Below are 11,605 nucleotides of genomic sequence, written 5' to 3'. Positions count from 1 at the left end.
CGGGAGCCTGAGGGAAAAATTGCTTTGGTGAGAGTAAGGAGGCCATCAGGCCTCCTCCAAGCAAACCAACTCCATCAGCCTCTGCCTGTTAAATAACAATCATCATCATCCAGAAATTAAAGGACTCAGCCCTGGCCAAGGTGGCAAAGGGTCTGTTTGTCTCTCCCATTAGACAGGGGTCGTGTCTTGCTACTCTAATGGTAAAGGGGTGACTGGGAAGGGGTGGTAGGGACATGGTGGGGGTGGAGCCTCCGGCCCCACTTCTCCAGGCTTTGCTGACAGGGGCCTGCTTTTGTTTTTATTTTTATCCCATAACTTTTTTTTATTAAGTTTTTTCCGTAACTTTTTTTTTTTTTTTGAGATGGAGTCTTGCTCTGTCGCCCAGGCTGGAGTGCAGTGGTGCCATCTGGGCTCACTGCAACCTCCGCCTTCCGAGTTCAAGCAATTCTCCTGCCTCAGCCTCCCGAGTAGCTGGGATTACAGGCACCCGCCACCATGCCTGGCTAATTTTTTGTATTTTTAGTAGAGACAGGGTTTCACCATGTTGGCCAGGCTGGTCTTGAACTCCTGACCTCAGGTGATCTGCCCGCCTCAGCCTCCCAAAGTACTGGGCTTACAGGTGTGAGCTACCGCCCTGAGCCTAGTTCCCTGCTTTTGGATGACGATGATCTTCATCTCATCTGCACCTGCCTCCCCCATTAGACACTTCTCCAGGCTTTGCTGACAGTGGCCTGCTTTTATTTATTTAATTTTTATCACATAACTTTTTTTCACAAAACTTTTTTTGGAATATTTTTCCGTAACTTTTTTCCCACAACTTATTTCCATAACTTTTTTATTTTTTTTTGAGACGGAGTTTCGTTCTTGTTGCCCAGGCTGGAGTGCAATGGCACAATCTCAGCTCACCGCAACCTCCATCTCCTGGGTTCAAGAGATTCTCCTGCCTCAGCCTCCCGAGTAGCTGGGATTACAGGCATTTGCCACCACGCCTGGCTAATTTTGTATTTTTAGTAGAGACGGGTTTCTCCATGTTGGTCAGGCTGGTCTCAAACTCCCTACCTCAGGTGATCCACCCACTTTGGCTTCCCAAAGTGCTGAGATTACAGGCATGAGACACCGGCCATAACATTTTTTATCCCATAACTTTTTTATCCCATAACTTTATCCCATAACTTTTTAATCTCATAACTTTTTTAACCTCATAACTTTTTTAAATCTCCTAACTTTTTAAAATCTTATAACTATTTTTTCAGTTGGTGTTCTTTTGATAAACTTTGCGGCTGGGTGTGGTGGCTCATGCCTGTAATCCCAGCACTTTGGGAGGCTGAGGTGGGCAGATCACGAGGTCAGGAGTTCGAGACCAGCCTGGCCAACATAGTGAAACCCCATCTCTACTAAAAATACAAAAATTAGCTGGGCATGGTGGCGTGCACCTGTAGTCCCAGCTACTCGAGAGGCTGAGGCAGGAGAATTGCTTGAAACCAGGAGGTGGAGGTTGCAGTGAGCCGAGATCGAGCCACTGCACTCTGGCCTGGGCAACAGAGTGAAATTCCATCTCAAAATAAATAAGTAAATTAATTAATTAAATGCTTGCATAGTCATATTACAATTTTGTAAAAATAAAAACATTATTTCATGCCAAGCATGCCCAGCATTTGCACAATCTCAATACTTTTAATACTATAGTTTTCAAGACACACAAAATAAAAATTTAAGGCAAAAACAGCACTTTGCAACAATAATTTATTACATTAGAGTAGCATCACAGCAGTATTCAGTAATGCCACTTTAGGCAAAAGTCTTTCAGTATTTCCATTATAAATTCTGTTTAAAAGAATTCATAAATTGGTAAAAGTCATTATAAGAAAACTTGGCAAATAAAGTTTTGGACTGAAATTGGCATTTCTTTCTTTACTTTTCCTTCCCCTAGTTTCTTTCTTTTAAGCTACAGTATTCATATTTTAAAATGTTTTAATTTATTTCAAAACATTAAAATGGCAGTTACACTTTTTAATAGTTATACTGTTGTAAAATGACTAAGAGAAAGTTTTAGAGAAACTATATTCTGGATAGGGCTGATTTACATTTTCAAACTTTCTAGAAATCAGCTTTGGTTTTAAATTTTTTTTTTCATTTCTGGAAAACCTATTAGTATTAATCAAATACTTCAAAATGATTATCATATACTGCAATCTTTAAATAAAGAAGTATTTTGATTCTTTACCTCCTACAGAAATTCAAATTTATTCGGTTGAACTCACATTTTAAAATTCTATGTTTCTGATGAACTCTAACCTTCTAATGTTGCCTGCTAAGCAAATTGAAAGCTGTCTTATACTGAATGAGAAAGAGAACAAATATCTGGCTGAATGAGGTATTGCAAAAGACTGCACGCACTTTGAAGAAAGACTTAAGTTATTGTAATATGATTTCCATCCTTGTTAGCTTTTTCTTAAATATATGACAAAAATACCTACACAAAAAGTGGTATTTCAGTTAATATAGTAAATTTGTTTCCAGACTGATGTTCAGCTTAAATATGCCAGTATGTGATTTAATCCATAGGTACCTGATGAACACATTATTGTCAGATTGGTTACAGATGCTAAACACTATCCGAAGGTCATTCCTAGTTACTTACATTTATCAGTGTAAAAGTGAAGTGATTTGAACTATAAAAATACGTTTGAAATAATTTATCAATGTATTAGGTAAACCCAGTTTCAGAATGATAAAGAAAAACTGTTAGACCAAATAATGTGGCTAATTAACAGTGGTAGGATTTCTAGCCCGAGGGTTTAAAATGGACTTAAAGTAACTGTCTTTAAACTGAACTCAAAGAATGCAAAAGCGGCAAGTTCAGAAAATAAAAGGCAAGAACAGGACCTTAAGTCCATTTTAAACCCTCGGGCTAGAAATCGTACCACTGTTAATTAGCCACATTATTTGGTCTAACAGTTTATCATTCTGAAACTAGGTTTATCTAATACATTAATAAATTCATACAATTTGGAAGAGTCAGTTGAAGTCATAAGGACCCAATATTTGCATTTTTTTCCCGTGAATCCAGGCAAATCCGTTATTTTATCTGCAAAATAATATTGCTTTCCTATTAATGTCATATTTATAAAAGTATCATGAGGATGCCAAATGGAGATGGTCCAGTAACTAGAAATGCCCACCCCAGGGAGCGCACACACATCTCTCCCTACATCCTAATAATGTGACGTATTTTGGAACACAGACATTAGAACTTCATGAGGTTTTAACTGCTGATTCTTTCCCAAGCATCATCAAGTTATGATTTAGGCAACATATGACTGAAATAATTCATTCATAATATGTAGGCACATTCACATAAATATTGCACAAAATATGCCTCTAACTGAAACTGAAAGGTATGAAAACATATTTCACTCTTCGTAAAGAACTTTGTGAGGAAATAGGACTCTGTGATTGTATAGACACTTTTCCTGATAAGACTTTGACATTCACAAACAGTAGATTGCGCTGCAGTTTGTAAACATTTTAAGTCGCATAAACTTCTCCTTGATTTTCAAATGTAGTATAATACTGTCTACTAAAACTCCTTTTGGTTTCAACTAAGTACTCTCACATATATTCATTTATAATAAGGTTATTATTTCTTAAAGTGTTTTCCATTGGAGGAAAAGAAGTAAATTCCTATGTCAAAGTAGCCAATGTGGTTGGAGACTAGGTATTAGCCAGAGAGGTCTAGATGGTAAAATTAATCTTCTAGCCTCAAATAAGCCCCGTGAACATAGAGGAACGCCAGGGGTCACACAGCTTTCCTTCACTTGAATTCATTCTTGACTAGAGCCTGTAAGCCTGTTTGAGGGACATCTAAACTCTTAAAGGATTTCTTATGATCTTTACTAAATACATTAAGAAGAATGCCAACCAGTGCCCTTTTGTGTACTGGGACATGTAGTCACGTGATTAAAACAGGGAACATGAACTCTGACTTTAAAATATGTGATAGGTATAAATGCTCTAAGCTAGGAAATGTTTTCCACATCCACAATCAACGATGGGAGCCTTTCATTCCTCAGAAATAACCCCTTTTTAGGTCATCAAAAAAGAGTACAACTGCCACAGCTCATGATGCAATATCTTCACGAGCCCAGAACACAGACAAATCCCAAGGGAACTACCACAGTACAGTGCTCATTCTTGGCACCAAAACAAATAAAACACACTCTATCCTGCACACACCTGCCAGAGCAGGCCACTCTCCTCTTCTGGGAGATTTAAAAAGCTCCCCAAAATGTTATTACTCCCATCCCCAATACACAGAAAAAGGGGGAAAGGCTGTTTCCAGTGCTCCGCCTTTAAACAGCTGTAAATGTCAGTACTCACAGTGGCATATTACAAAGTAATAAACTGCGTCGCACACTTGAGAGCAAACCACATATTGAGCTAATGAAGAGCTCACTGTGATTAGGATTCGATCAAACATAACAGCAGAACATAAGCAAATTTTATCTGAATTCCGTAATGAATATACATGCTGCACTGACATTAAAAAAGCATGGCAGCCTATTCCAAACCAGGAAGAATAGTTTTGTGCAAATAGTGGGTCCTTGTGTGTTTGAACACCCACCACATAAGGGCAAACTTAATATGCATGCTAACGTCCTATAATTATCAAATTGAAAAAGAAACATGCTAAAGGATGCCAGAGTGAACATGAGGGAAAGACCCACTCTCCTTTAACTTTTTACAAATAAAATTGAAACTATAAATTAGAAACACAAATAAACATGAGTGGCTCTAACATTCAAATGAAGTAAATGAATTGTGTAGGAGATTAACACCTTAACTTTTTTTTTTTTTTAATTTCTTGACCAGCTCTTAGATGATGGTGGTGTTTATCTCCCTGTTCTCGGCAGCCCGAAAAGAGTGGCATGCAGAGATTGCTGCCCAAGCCTGTGTGCTCCTGGGGAGTCCTGCGTTACAAGAAGCAGCTGCACGATCTGCTGTGCAGTGGAGTTGTTGTGGGGAGAACCCTCCCTGGCCTCTCCTGCTGCAGGCTCCACGCTGTCACTGAGGCTCACCTCACAAAGATCTTCGGAGAGAGGGAGGAGGGGATCTGAGCGCAGTGCTAGCTCACCCTGCCTGAGGGCTCTACTTGCCACCCTGCTTGTCAGCACACCCAAGCTCTTGTGGGGCTGGGGCTCCTAGAGCGGGCTCATCAGCAGGGTTCTGGGCAGTGGCCAGGAATTTGCCATGCCCCTCATTGTGGTCTCCCACAAGCCGCAACACCTGCCCCTGCAGCTCCAGCAGGTTCACCTGGAGGGAGGAGTGCTCAGCTGCCATGTTGGTGCCGGCGCCCACGTTCACCCCCCACCCCCACCCCCACAGAGATGTTGCACACCCTACCTTCATCTCCTCCTGGTCCTGGGCCAGCCTGATGATGTCCTCCTCTCCCAGTGCCGCATCTTTGGCACTGCCCCCCGGCTCCCATATGGGGTGATGTACTTTCCTGTGGGAGGACACGGCTCTGATGCTGGAGCCCCTTCGACGGCCCTGCAGCTCCCCCTGCCATGCCCTGGCCTCCCGCTCACTCATGGTGTCTGTCTTTCCCGAGAGGTGGAAGAATTGAAGCTTTAGTTTCTCCACCCGCTCCCTGAGGTCCACCTTCTCTTCAGGAGGTCCATAAAGCTGCTCTGGAGCCAAAATAATGGGGTCACATCTCAGGAGCCACCTGCCTTGCCCCACCCCTACCCTTCTTGGCCTATGCCAGGACCTACTCACCTGCAGCTTCTCCATGGCCCCCTGCAGGGCCCGGTGGGTCTCCCCACACACAGACTGACCCCCAGTCTCTGGGGTTGGGGCTGCTGCCTCTGGCTCCTTCTGGGACGAGGCCACGGGGAGCCAGGCGCTGGCAGCACACCCTTTGCTCCTCCTGGGCACTGGCTCCAGCGGAGTTGAAAAATGCCACCTGAAGGCAAGAGGTGAGTATTCTTGTAGGGGCATACACAGAACAACCGGGGCAGGGAGGTGGAGTGCAGCCCCTTCCCTTGGGGCCTCAGAGAGTGCACCTGTTGGTCACAGGTGAAATGGTGTCTGATCACTGGCTCCCGGAAGGAGTGAAAGTCCACAGAAATCAGAAGGCGGGAAACCAAGAACAAAGGGGGGTCTGGGAGGAACCACAGAGGAAGGTGGCAAAGTGGGGGCAGGGAAAGTCAGGCTCATCATGGCCTCCCGGCTCTCCAGGTCCCCTGGGATGTTCAACATGAGCCGAGGCACCGCCTCCTCCTCACTGTCCAGATGTCCTCCTCCATCTCGTGTCAGGGATGGCCAGACCCCTCAGACAACCCAACAAGGGAGGAACAGTGGGCCCACCTCTGCCCCCACCCTCACTGTGTAACCCTGAACCAGCCCCTCCCCAGAGGGGAATGAGCTGTTCTTTATTTTTACTTTTAAGAACCAAGATCTTGCTATATTGCCCAGGCACAGTCCCACTACCAATTGGTGCAGGAATTCTCACCTGCTCCCTTTCTGACCTGGGACAGTTCACTCATCATTAGGCAACCTGGTGGCCCCCTCCCCCAGGAGGTCACCATATTGATGCTGAACTTAGTGCGGACACCTGGTCGGCATAATGACCAGCTGTCTTAAATGTCTCTTCCAACTCCTCAATCCTACGCTGCTAATAGTCCCCCTTTCCACCTAGGTCTCTCTGCTCTTCCTCTGAGTGGTCTCCTGTACCTTCCCCAGGGAGAGCCATGAGGCTCAACTGGGCCTGTATTTGCTGGTTCTGCTGGCTGGTAGCTTCCAGGTGCTCCTAAGGCACCAGCAAAGAGGGTGAGAAGGCACAGAGGTTACCAGGTTGTCCCTCTTGGGGCCCTGTCCTCAGCAACTCCCTCCCCTGGGTCTCCTGCAACTTTTGGCTGGCCATCTTAGCCACCGCTTTGCCCTGAGCTTCCTGCTGCTGCAGCTGGTCCATGAGCCGGGTCTGCAGCAGTAACTGCTGTGCAGCACCTCCTTCTCAGAGGTCAGCTGCTGATAGGCTGCCACCTGCTGCTGCTAAGTGGCCATGTACAGCTTCAGGTGACCCAGGTACTGGCCTCGCTGCTGCTGCAGACTCTGAGCCTCTTGGCTCTTCAGCTCCACCTGCTGGAAGACCCTGGGCATGAGGGCATGTGGTGGCTGGCTTCCAGATTCCTGGCCCATTAATAGGGTAGCGAGGGCACTTTGGGGCTCTGTGGCCTGCCCAGACCACTGGCCCCTTGCTCCAGGCCTAAGAGACTGCCTCCCTTGCCTAGAACCCCATGCCTCCTTCCCCAGCCTCAAATCTCACGTCCTTCTTCCAACCACTTAAACTGTAGGTCACAGACTGGCGGAAAAGCAGAGGGAGCCAACACCATCTGCTAAGTGTTCGACATGCCTAATGTTTCCATGTATTATCTCATTTAACCCTCAGCACCTCTGCAAAGAAAATGCTCACTTCCTTTTGAAGTTAAAGAAACAGAGACTTAGAGATGCAAAGTAGTTGAATGATGACCAGTGGAACCGAGGCCGGAATCCAGTTTGAATCTAAGGAGTTGTTTTGGTTTTTTGGTATTGTTTTGTTTTGTTTTGAGACAGTGTCACTCTGTGTCCCAGGCTGGAGTGCAGTGGTGCGATCTCAGCTCACTGCAACCTCCATCTCCTGGGCTCAAGTGATTCTCGTGTCTCAGCCTCCTGAGTAGCTGGGATTACAGGCATGCACCACCATGCCCGGCTAATTTTTTTTTTTTTTTTTTTTTAATTTTAGTAGAGATGAGGTTTCGCCATTTTGGCCAGGCTGGTCTCAAACTCCTGACCTCAAGTGATTCTCCTGCCTCAGCCTCCCAAAGTGCTGGGATTACAAGCGTGAGCCACTGCACCCAGTATAAGGAGCATCTTATACCACTGTCTTTTCCTCTGTGATTGGGGGGCTCCATGCCTCTAGCTGGGATGATGATGTCCAGACCTGGGAGGAGCCCAGGGCTACCCACCTCTAAAAGTCAGAGGGCAGGAAGCAAGAAACAGTCATAGGACTGCCCTGGAGGGTGCTGGGGTCACCTGCCCCCAGGCTGCAGCTGTCTCCGGCCTGGCACCTCCCCTCCCCAGAGGCTGGTGCCCGCCTCCCAGACCTTCTTGGATGGGTCAGAGGTTACTGTCCCCTTCAGCTTGCCCAGCTTCTCCTGCAGCTCCTTTACTTGCTGCTCCAACTGTGGTGCACTCTTGTTCTCATTCTGGACAGAGAGAAGCAATCAGCAGCCACCCACTGCAACCGGAGACCCCAGAACTTGGTGTCTGCCTCCCATGGCACCAGGAAGGGTGGAGGCAGGTTAGAAAAATCATCCCCGTTCTCCCACAGCCATCAGAGCAGGGCTCTGACTCACAGGTGCCTTAGGAGTACCATTTCATGTGAGGGCTATACTGCCCCATTTTACAGGTGGGGAAACAAAGGCCTGGAGGGCTAGGGAGGAGGGCTGGGGTTGGGGGGCCCAGTCCAGTGTGCCTCAGGGGTGGTATGGACTCCAGCAAGGGTCTTGTCATCGGAGGGGATCTGTGGCTGGATTGGGGGCCATGACCTTGTGTGTTTTACCTTTTTCCTGGCTGTGGCCAATTTGCCCTGTTGTGTTTTTTCTGACATCGAGGGGTGCAGAGGGAGGCAGGGTTGGGGCCACATCAGCGAAATCCCAGTGAGCACTGCTGAATGCCTCCAGTCCCCTTCCAGGCAGCTGTGCAACTGAGCCAGAAGAGGCATAACCAGGGCCCCACTAGAATGTAGAATAGGGGGCGTGGCCTTAATGCTCCAAGCCCATTGGTCAATGAGAAAGATGAAAGGAAAAGGAGGCGTGGCCAGCTAGCAGCGTGTCCAGAGGGACCTGTGGCATCATAAGGAAAGCTGCCCATGCAACTGCTGTCCCCGCCCACTCAGAGAGAGGGGAGGGGCCGCCCACTCTGGGAGAGGGGAGGGGCTGGCTTTTGCTTTAAAACCTTTAAAACTGTAAAAAATAAACTTTAAAAAATATACGTGTGTATTCTTTATATATATGTGTGTCTCTGTGTGTGTATCTATGTGTTCCTCCAGAGCTGTCTCCATTATCCAGCTTCTATGCAAGGTCTGTAATTTTGGCCTATATTTTTCATCTTCAAATGGAGTACAATAATTACCAGTATTACCTTAACTGAGATACAGATCCTATAAAAATGGAAAATCATAGCATGCTTGATGATTAATGAAGCAGACTATAGTATCCAATGTTCCAATAAGATAAAATAATCACAATGATTTCTCTTTTTTTGGAAAAATGTTTCTTTTATTCTCCTACATTATTAAGATTTTTTTTAAAACAAGAAACATGTCAAATATCTTGAAAAACACAAAGCTTTTGGGCTGGGTGTGGTGGCTTATGCCTGTAATCCCAGCACTTTGGGAGGCCGAGGCAGGTGGATCACCTGAGGTCAGGAGTTCGAGAACAGCCTGGCCAACATGAAGAAACCCCGTCTCTACTAAAAATACAAAAGCTAGCCAGGCGTGGTGGTGGGTGCCTGTAATCCCAGCTATTTGGAAGGCTGAGACAGGAGAATCACTTCAACCCAGGAGACAGAGGTTGCAGTGAGCCAAGCTCACACCACTGCATTCCAGCCTGGGCAACAGAGCAAGACTCCATCTCAAAAGAAATAAAATAAAATAAAATACAAAATAAGAACACAAAGCTTTCAATTTAATAAGCACTTAAAGCTCTTTACTGGTTTAAAACAAATACAAGGCCCATTTTTCTAGAATCACCTGGCCTAAGCCTTGCAAATGAAACTTAATTTCTCACTTGATGCTTAGCTATGACTTGCAATCATGAAAACCAAGAATTGTGTTATGTCACTGTGTATCGCTTGTTACCTGAATTCCACACTAGGCTGGGATCAAGGGTTGAATCTTTCATGATTTTCTCCATAACCTGTGTGCTTCTTATCCCAGACCAAACGAAGCTTTTTTCTAGAGTTCTACAATTTACAGTTAATAGGCAAGAGTGGTTCTCAGTAATGTAGTCTCTGGACTAGCAGCACCAGCAGCACCTGAGAACTTTTTATAAGTGCAAATTATCAGGCCCCACCCTGGACCTGGTGCATCAGAAACTCTGGCGTACGGCTCAGCAATCTATGCTGCAGTAATCCCTCCAAGTGTTCAAGAACCTCTGGCATAAGGCAGGTAGAAAAATGTCTTTCCTTCTCTAGGTCCAAAGCCAGGGATACTATATGTTCTGTCTTGATATGAAACAATGACATGTAATTAAGACACATAAATCTCCTTCCTACTCCCACCCTCCATCCAATGTGTTTTATTTTTATGAGTTCAATAAGAAAATAAGTGGCAATCAGAGATTTAGTCTAAAACGTATATTTACAAGTGTCAGTTCTCATCCAGCCTGATCTCATACAAAACAATTTACATCCTCTTATATCTCAAGTTTTAAAAAAGTAACTTCACAATGTAAGACTCAGACACACTAGGAGTTCCATAATAAAACACCAAGTAGATCAGAATGTCCAAACTTACTAGAGAAGAAAAGTGGAATCATTGGCTATATTTTCAAATTGCATTCAACAAGAAATTTAAGTTTTGAATTTTTTTCACCTTCATACTTACAAGTTAATAGAATTAAACCAGAATATGCCATTCTTTCAAATCCTCAACCCAGGCAAAATTTTACTGTATTACTTCTGGCTTTCAATGAATATAAAGCAGACTCCTGGTAGGCACATTTTGTATACCCGCAAAGATACAGAACTGAACAGTTCCATCTGTTCAATATTAAAACAAAAGTCCTGTAAACCTCGGATGGTGAGTGTAATACTTCAGCACTAGCACCAAAGCCTCAAATATGAAAAGATACCAAGAACAGCACTAGCAAACAAAAGTGAGCTCTTGGCTGGGAGCACTAGTTCATGCCATAATCCCAGCACATTGGCAAGCCCAGGTGGGAGGATTACTTGAAGTCAGGAGTTCAAGACTTGCCTGGGCAGCATAGCAAATTCACATCTCTACAAAAAAATTTTAAAAATTAGCTGGGCGTGGTGGCACACACCTGTAGTCCTAGCTACTTGGGAGGCTGATGTAGGAAAATCACTTGAGCCCAGGAGTTCGAGGCTGCGGTAGCTATGATCATGCCATTGCACTCCAGCCTGGGTGACAGGGCAAGACTTAGATAATTACAGTCTGTCCTACTCCTGTTTACATTAAAATCACTAAGTTAAAATGCTTTCAATCAGCAGGATAAAAATTAAGTGAAATATGACTTTGGAGGTTGGCCAGAAAATAGACAATGGAGAAACAGGCACTTCCCACAAGAATAAAAATGGCCAATAAAAGCATGTAAAAAAAGATTCAAAAGCACTAGAAACTAAAGAAATGTAATGAAATGTAATGAAAACAATGAGATTTTCTGCTTAAAGACTAGCAAAGAGGACAAATGGAAGGGGGAAACTGGAGCTCTGTCTCTGTTGCTGGGAGTATAAACTGAACCAATTTTCCTGCAGTATAATTTGAAAATTTCTGTTAAAAACACTAAAATTGTTTTATGTTATTTTCCTCCAGAAATTCTAC

The 11,605-nt window shown here is 44.6% G+C and overlaps 1 pseudogene; it reads right to left on the bottom strand.

Moving 5' to 3' along the window:
• Window positions 1-4,814: 4,814 nt before the first annotated feature.
• LOC100591318 lies at window positions 4,815-8,650 on the bottom strand (annotated as a pseudogene).
• Between the last annotated feature and the right edge of the window lie 2,955 nt (window positions 8,651-11,605).

This window comes from Nomascus leucogenys, chromosome 6 (assembly GCF_006542625.1).
Source record: "Nomascus leucogenys isolate Asia chromosome 6, Asia_NLE_v1, whole genome shotgun sequence".
Classification (NCBI taxonomy): Eukaryota; Metazoa; Chordata; class Mammalia; order Primates; family Hylobatidae; genus Nomascus; species Nomascus leucogenys.
This window is presented reverse-complemented; position numbering and strand designations above follow the sequence as displayed.